The 8527-nt window shown below is 41.8% G+C and overlaps 1 long non-coding RNA gene across 1 annotated transcript; it reads left to right on the top strand.

Annotated features, from left to right (window-relative positions):
* Window positions 1-1961: 1961 nt before the first annotated feature.
* On the top strand, window positions 1962-5693 carry LOC310674503. Its single transcript, XR_014509622.1, has 2 exons — window positions 1962-2115; window positions 4471-5693. It is a non-coding gene; the product is annotated as an uncharacterized lncRNA (long non-coding RNA).
* The last annotated feature ends 2834 nt before the right edge of the window (window positions 5694-8527 follow it).

Genomic DNA, 8527 nt, shown 5'->3' on the forward strand with positions numbered 1-8527 from the left:
AGCAGTACATGTGAAAAGGATCTAGGAGTCTTGGTTGACCACAAACTTAACATGAGCCAACAGTGTGACGCGGCAGCTAAAAAAGCCAATGCAATTCTGGGCTGCATCAATAGGAGTATAGCATCTAGATCAAGGGAAGTTATAGTGCCACTGTATTCTGCTCTGGTCAGACCTCACCTGGAGTACTGTGTCCAGTTCTGGGCACCACAGTTCAAGAAGGACACTGACAAACTAGAACGTGTACAGAGGAGGGCAACCAAAATGGTCAAAGGCCTGGAAACAATGCCTTATGAGGATCGGCTAAGGGAGCTGGGCATGTTTAGCCTGGAGAAGAGGAGGTTAAGGGGTGATATGATAGCCATGTTCAAATATATAAAAGGATGTCACATAGAGGAGGGAGAAAGGTTGTTTTCTGCTGCTCCAGAGAAGCGGACACGGAGCAATGGATCCAAACTACAAGAAAGAAGATTCCACCTAAACATTAGGAAGAACTTCCTGACAGTAAGAGCTGTTCGACAGTGGAATTTGCTGCCAAGGAGTGTGGTGGAGTCTCCTTCTTTGGAGGTCTTTAAGCAGAGGCTTGACAACCATATGTCAGGAGTGCTCTGATGGTGTTTCCTGCTTGGCAGGGGGTTGGACTCGATGACCCTTGTGGTCTCTTCCAACTCTATGATTCTATGATTCTATGATTCTATGATTCTATGATTCTATGAAGAATGTGGAGATGATGTTTAAACCATTTCAAATCAAAGAAATGATTTCATACTCGTCATTTTTTATTTGGTAACCACATTGTAAAGAAAGTGCTTCCTGTACAATGCTTTTATATCCCTAAAATATCATCCTAACAGTCTGAAGTAGTGGAGGGCATTCCATTCAATTTGCATTTTAATGCCAACCCAATTAGCACCTTGAGAAATAATAGGAGAGCCGAAATGGAGCTGTCCTTTGAAATCCACATTTTTCTGAATTTTGTGTTGCAGTTCTCCAACCAAAACCTGCATACAAAAATGCATATAGGAGAAAGTGTGCATTAAAGATAATATATTTGTTTAAAAGAGAATGCAGTAATTCGATACATTAGGAGAAATTGCTTGCAAAAATGTGTCTATTAGGAGAAATGCACACTAAAATGCTAACAATATTTATGACTTCTCTGTGGGAATGTGGTAAACTGAGCTTGTGATGCTGTTAAGAGAAACAAGAAACTGAGAGAAACCAAAATTGACAGATTTGTTCATCCATATTCTATACTCATATGCACAGCTGCTGGTGTTGAATGTTTCCAAAATTAAGTGGTACAAAGTTGTTTGGATGTGACGCAATTATATTTGCCTAGTATATGAAAGCCACTTGTGCTATAGCAATGAGGCCTCAGCCTGCACCATAAAAAGCAAAGCACCAGTCAGAAGGGGAATGAACTAGAAATGGAATTTCTAAGATGATACTGTGACAAGGCCAAAATTCACTACAGAAAGAGGAGTCTACCTAAAGATACAAAGATAACTGATCATTCCATATATATAGCTATAAAGTCCCCTATCATTCCCTCCTAAGAATTAAATATAGTTTATAAGGATGTTACAGTGGAATGTCAAAAATCTGCTGGATGTTGTCTTGTGAATTCTGACAGTGATTCACAAACACATGCTTCCCCAGCTTACTGTCCGTCAGAAGTTCTGGACTACAGCTCCCATCATGCCTCACTGTTGGCCATGTTGGTGGGCATTGGAGTTCAAAACATCTGGAGTGCATGAGAGGAAGAAAAGCTGCATAAGGGTATATCTGTAGATCCAAGAAGTAAGCCAAGGTCAAGAGTATAAATATAATCCAGAGAGTGCCATTGTGTTCCTGTCCTGCTTGTAGATTTGTCGCTATGGGAACAGAATGTTGGTCTTTGGTTTGAGCCAGAAGAGCTCTTCTTATGTTCTTATAGATAGATAAAAGCTCTGCATGTCCTTTTCATCATCAAGTCAGGCTAATAAAAAGATAGCCTTCCCTGTGTTCTAACTTAGATATTTTCTGCTCTGAACACAGATTACAGACAAAGACAGCAGTATTTCCTTTCCATACAAAATCCATTATATGAGCTATTCTTCTTGAGATATCTCACTGGTAAGCAGCCAGCCAATCTTTAATCACTTCACTCTTATACAGTTAAGAAAAAAGTCAAAACTTGAGGATGAATGCAATTGGCCCAAGTAGAAAAATTCTGAGGGCCTTATTTTGAAATGAATCCAGCTCACAGGGGGTTCAAAATGTCTGCAATGGTTCTCTTCCTTTGCTCTTTCTTTCCCTGTAACATTGGGCAGGCAAGATTAATAATGAATACGAAAGCCACTTCCTGGTAGTTTCCATTGAGTCAGTTCTTCCTGTTGGCCAATGATTTGTTTTCCATGCCAAATAAAAAATAAAAAATCACATTATCAGCATCTATACAAAACTAATTTCATATGCTTTCCCTTTCCTTAAAAAATTAGCAGCACTGACTTTCATACCAATACTGTGTTTAAGTAAATCCTTAAATTTCTATAGCAGTTCTCAGAAGGATGCTTTGAAAGCAACAGTATGTAGAGATATCTATATGTGTGAAAATGCCATCACAGATCCAACACCAGAGGGAGAGCTTTCCCAACACCTCACCTTCTATCAAACACATTAATTTTCAATAGTAGCAGGTCACACATTCTGTGGTGTGCCTCCTGATGTCTTTCCTCTAATCAGATATTAAGTGATAACATATGTGAATTAGGCCTCGATCCATATCCACATACAAAGAAACAGCCCTTTGGGCGCATCTATGGCTGGTCAAAATGCACTTACAGACTGTCACTATTTTCAGATGGGATTTAATCACATACCAGCTAATTCAGGTTGCACAGTTTCAGTGGATTGCAAGCTCTTGCGAAACAAACCCCACTTCCTCAAAATAGTGGACTTTTTGCAATAAGGGAAGTGACAGGAAAATACAGTAGAAAATGTAGGATAATGCTTTGATGAAACATCATCTAACTTCCCTGCAAACAAGTCAGGCTGAATGCACAATACACAGGACATCAGGAGGCACCCTTAGAATTGAAAGCCTTTTAATCCCTTTATTAGCCTTTTAATTATTTTATTCCTTAGAAAGTAGTAGTCCCATTCCAATTGTGACCTCATGCTCATTTTTGCAAAATTCCTGTTAACAAATTTTTGGCACCATTTTGAAATTCCACAGATCTATTGAAAGATTCCCAAACAGTGCTAAAGGAAACCAGCATTGTATTAGGATATTTGGGATAGCCACATCTGACTAATATAGGCATGTGACATATCTATTCTAATTTGGATTCTTCTCATTTTAACCTGCAGATAAATGAATATCCACTTGTTGCTTTCCATTGATGGTATCCAACTAAATACTACTCAAAGTGGATCCACTGAAATCAGTAGGCATGGCTAAGTTCGTTTACTTCAGAAGCTTTACTTGGAGTTTTGTGGGCTTGAACTGATAAGAGTTGTAGTCCAAAACATCTGGAGAACACTAGGTTTGTGGAGGCTGGCCTAGGAACAGGAAGAAAAATGAAATGCCTGTTCATCCATGAAGCTCACTAAGTGATCATAAAATTGTAGGGTTGGAAGGTACCCTGAGGATCATCTAGTCCAATCCTCTGCAATGCAGGAACATGCGACTGTCCCACAGAGGGATCGAACCTGCAACCTTGGCATTATCAGCTTATCTTTACATCTCAGCCTAATCTACCTCACAAGGTTGTTTAGATGATAAAATGGGAGATGGGACGCATGTTTGCTGCCCTGTGCTCCTTGGAAGGTGGGTAGGATAAGAGTCTAATAAATAAGCAGATAATCCAGAGTGCCAACTTGTTGAGATGGACTCTGCATTTTCTGTACACAGTGAGCCTCAAAGCACCACTAAAACTAATGAAGAGCTTAAGGAACCGGCCCTCAAAACAAAGACACCATTCAGTACTATAAAAAGTGAGATCTTTGGCTAATGTTGTGACCTTGCAGCAAAGCCTTAAGGATCAATCCTATATCTACAGACACCCAGTGCAGTGGATAGTGCTTCCTGAAGCAATCTGAGAAACCTCTAATGGACCTCAGGGCTCTTGCGTTCAAAAACTAACAAATTGCCTCTTACGGTTTCCTCATCCTTTTGTTATCAGTAAACATTATGATCATGAGCACATTGGCTGCTCCTGTGTGGTCTCTCCCCACTTCATCTCTGCAGCACGTTGCCACAGAAAACACAAGCCAGTCAGCTCATAATCGAGATAATGTCTGCACTTTCCAGAAGGAGCTTGAGAATTGCAGGAGGGAGAGGGAATGGCTTTTTCTTTCCCACTTTGTTTGGCCCAGAAGCCAAGATACACACAGCAACATCAGAATGGTTTTTATCTGCCTTGATTTATTGCAGTGTCTTTATCTATTGTGTAATTCCTTATCTCGTTTTCTCTCTTTTTCTAAAAGATGGAAAGCTCTCATGCTATACCTCTGAGTGTCAAAATGCTGGGAACAAACAGCAGGAGGAGGCCATCACTTTCACGCTCTGCTCATGACCTCACCAAATACATGTGGCTGGTTGTTGTTGTTGAAGCAGAAGACTAGACTGGATTGATGCATCTTGCTCTCAGCCACCAGGGCAGTTCTTAAGTTACTGTGCTTATTGCAAAGCATCCAGATGCAGGCGTGAGAGTAGAGCTAAGCTCCTTCTTTTCCCTTCCTTTCCCCAACCCACAATTCCTATGAAACGTGCAACCCAAATGACCAAGATGTCAAGCAGCTCCTCTTATGAGGAAAGGCTACAGCATTTGAGGCTTTTTAGTTAGAGAAAAAGCAAGATGAAAGAAGTGCCTAAAATTATGCATGCCATGTAGAAAGTGGAGAGAGAATAGTTTTTCTCCCCCTCTCACAGGTGTGCCAACTCTAGGGGGTCACGGTGTATTTGGTCCCCTCAATATTTGTCTCAAGGGGATCCGGCCACCTCAGTGTTGAGGCAGCCCAGCACGCAGCCTACCGGAAGGCTGCCCCGGCCTGCGCAGTGTCAGGAGACATGTGTTATATCATGTGACATGCCCGTGATGTCATGTGACGCTCAGCACACGCTGGGCCCCCTCAATTCCCTCAGTTTTGGGGGCAACCTGCTCTCTCATAACACTAGAACTCATGGGCAGCCAATGAACCTGAACTGACAACAGAAAGTACTTCACAGTGCACATAGTTTAACTATGGAATCCACACCCACAAGAAGCAGTAATGGCCACCCACTTAGATAGCCTTCATTAATTTGTCTAATTATTTTAAAGCTATCAGTGGCTGGGAACCCTGATGGCTATGTTCTACTTCTGCTGTTGGAGGCAGAATGCTTCTCAATACTAGTTTCTGGAAACCACAGGGTGGGTTAGTGCTAACACACTTGGGTCCCTGCTTTGGGGCTTCCCATAGGCATCTGGTCAACCCCTGTGAGAACAGGGTGCTGGACTAGACGGGCCATTCTTATGTTCTAATGAAAGACTGCCCACAAAGGGACCTGAGATACGTGTAAGATTAGCAAGCCAAACTTCCTTTGCACGAACAGATGGTTCATGGCAGAGCTATCCCAAGCCATTTTGGTGACTATGGTGGAAACAAATAATCACCACCTCACACACTGTTTATAATAAATAAAAATCAGGCTATTTTGTGTTTTTTAATGGTGTCCAGATACTCTTCCTCATGGTCAAAGCAACCCTGGTTCAAGCCCGTAAAAACCCTCAGTGCTAATAGCAGCTTGTTTTGTAAGCTGGATGCCTTCCTTAACTTCAGCTTCCAGACTATAGCAGTTTTTGTCTGCTGTGCTGTTGACCTTTTGCTGTAAGAGGAAGGGATGTCTTGTGTTGGCAGGCAGGCATGAATAATTTCTAACATTAGCTGACACATTTTCTTGGATTCTCTCCGCCCCCAGAAATTAAAAATTGCAGAAACATCAACATCATCTCCTCTGATGTTCCTAACAGCTTAAACAAGTAAGAGAATAATAAAATGAATAGAGAAAATGAAAATAAGAGGTTTTTCAACTTCAGTATTCATTATGCATTTTCCGTCCTACTTTCTGCTTAGATATCTTGGCTGGAAACCAAACTTTGAAACATTTCAATATCACATAGTAAAATTGTGTTTCAGGGTCTTCTCATTAGCCTGCGCTGCTTTGTTTTGCCTGTATCACTTAGCAATGGGATACAAATGCAAAACAATGATTTATAATGTGTTAAGAGTCAATGCTTAATGAGAAATCGGGGGGGGGGGGATAAAGAATATGCATGCCCCTAAATTGCAGTTTTAGTATTGTCGTCTCTTGGAGCTGCCTTCTAAGGCAGGGGTGAGGAACTCTTTGGCGCTCCAGATGTTGCTGCACTACAACTCCTATAATCCTTGAACAGGGCTGGTCCAAGACATTTTGGCACGTGAGGCAAGCCACAAAATGGCCAGGGAAGAAGGGCTGGGGAAAGATCTTCATGAGGAACAAGGAGGGGAATAGAGATCTAGATCAAATTCTATTGCTTTTGTGGGTTCTGTCACCTGAGGCGGTCGCCTCACCTTGCCTCATGGGTGGGCTGATTCTGTCCCTGACCATTGGCCATCCTGGCTGTGGTTCAGTTGTAATTGCTGCTTCCATCTCTACTCCATGGTGGATATTACTGTTGGGGTTAAACAGTGTTTGGCAAAGGACCATGTCCATAGCTTTCACACATCATAATAGCTCTGCTTAGGTGTTCAGCCTGAAAGTGTAAAGGTTTGCATGGACCAAGGACACACATCAGGATCACCTGCTTCATTATTTCTATATACTACACCTGTTCTACTTCTATATGCTATCTGGGACACGTGTCTGTGGGTGTGTGGGTGTGTATCTTGTATTTGTAACAGTAGGGTTTCCTACTTCATTCATGGTTTGTGTCATTCATTGTTTGCTTCATTCATTGTTTGCTCTCTGTCTAGAACTTTTTACTCATAAATTTTACTGGTATATATTTTTTCTTCATTTAAAAAGAAAAAAAGCATTTTTAAAGAGGGTAAAATATTTCATTTGTCAAGTACATGCTAGACCTGGAGGAGAATCTGTGGAAAACAATGAAGGAACAGGTCTTAAACTGTAGACTGTTTGGTGCTAGCCTTATTTTTTGTTGTTGTTTAGTCATTTAGTCGTGTCCAACTCTTTGTGACCACATGGACCAGAGCATGCCAGGCACTCCTGTCTTCCACTGCCTCCCGCAGTTTGGTCAAACTCATGCTGGTAGCTTCGAGAACACTGTCCAACCATCTCGTCCTCTGTCGTCCCCTTCTCCTTGTGCCCTTCATCTTTTCCAGCATCAGGGTCTTTTCCAGGGAGTCTTCTCTTTTCATGATGTGGCCAAAGTATTGGAACCTCAGCTTCAAAATCTGTCCTTCCAGTGAGCACTCAGGGCTGATTTCCTTAAGAATGGATAAGTTTGATCTTCTTGCAGTCCATGGGACTCTCAAGAGTCTCCTCCAGCACCATAATTCAAATAGCCTAATAGTATGTGAAGATAGGAGCTGCTTGTGTTGGAACACATGTCAACTAAATTAGAAATAACTTGTTTGTACATTCAGCTGTTCTATGCTGTTTTAGCATACAATAATTACAAACAACAGGAATTCACAATATTCTTTTTAAATCTTTGCCTTCTCATATCTTTGGCTAAGGAGAGACTCTTGGTAGCCCCTGTTTCTATCTCTACAACTGTTCAAGGCTGCGTTCAGGGTTTGTAATCATGAAGAATTAAGCTGCAGGACTCCTGCAGCTTCAGCTGGATGGGATTTTGTGCTTGCTAATCTCCATACGCTGCCAGGCATGTCACTCATCTGCCTTGTTCTTGGGTGAAAAGTGACCCCCTGCCTTGGTGCAAGCAGTGCCTTCCTGCCAAGTCTTTGTGTTCCCTGAAATAATATATAGTGATGATACCAAAAAAAAAAACTTTAACAGAACCTCTCTTTTAAAAAATTCCCATAGCTAGGCCTATTTTCCAACCACCAGGGGATACAACACACTCGCCTATTTGACTTTCACTGCCTTTGAAGTTAACATTTCACTTTGGTGAGATAATATGGGTTGAGGCATGACCTAAGACCAAGATTCAGCTAAAAAAGGATTTATTGGAGCATCAGGAACAAGAATGACAAACAGGAGTACTTGGCCCAGTCGGCCTATATATCCCTTAAGCCGGCCCAGGCAAAACACACACACCACCTGTGATAGGTCACCTTAATACTGCAATTAGCGAATCACAATACTGTCTCAGCAGGAATTGGCTGCCTGCCAGCTACTAACAATGTCATTGGAGGGTTTTAGAAGCCTCTCTGTCTTTTGTTATGCAGATGAAGCTCCTGAGCTCCAGGAGGTCTGAAGGCCTAGGCCTAGGCATACAGCCTGGCTTCGGTCTAAAATGCTGCATACATAACAAATATGTCCCCCCCCCCCCCACACACACACACACACAACTACTACTACTACTATAAAAGTATCCAG

Source organism: Podarcis tiliguerta (genome assembly GCF_965153285.1).
Source record: "Podarcis tiliguerta genome assembly, chromosome: 3".
Classification (NCBI taxonomy): Eukaryota; Metazoa; Chordata; class Lepidosauria; order Squamata; family Lacertidae; genus Podarcis; species Podarcis tiliguerta.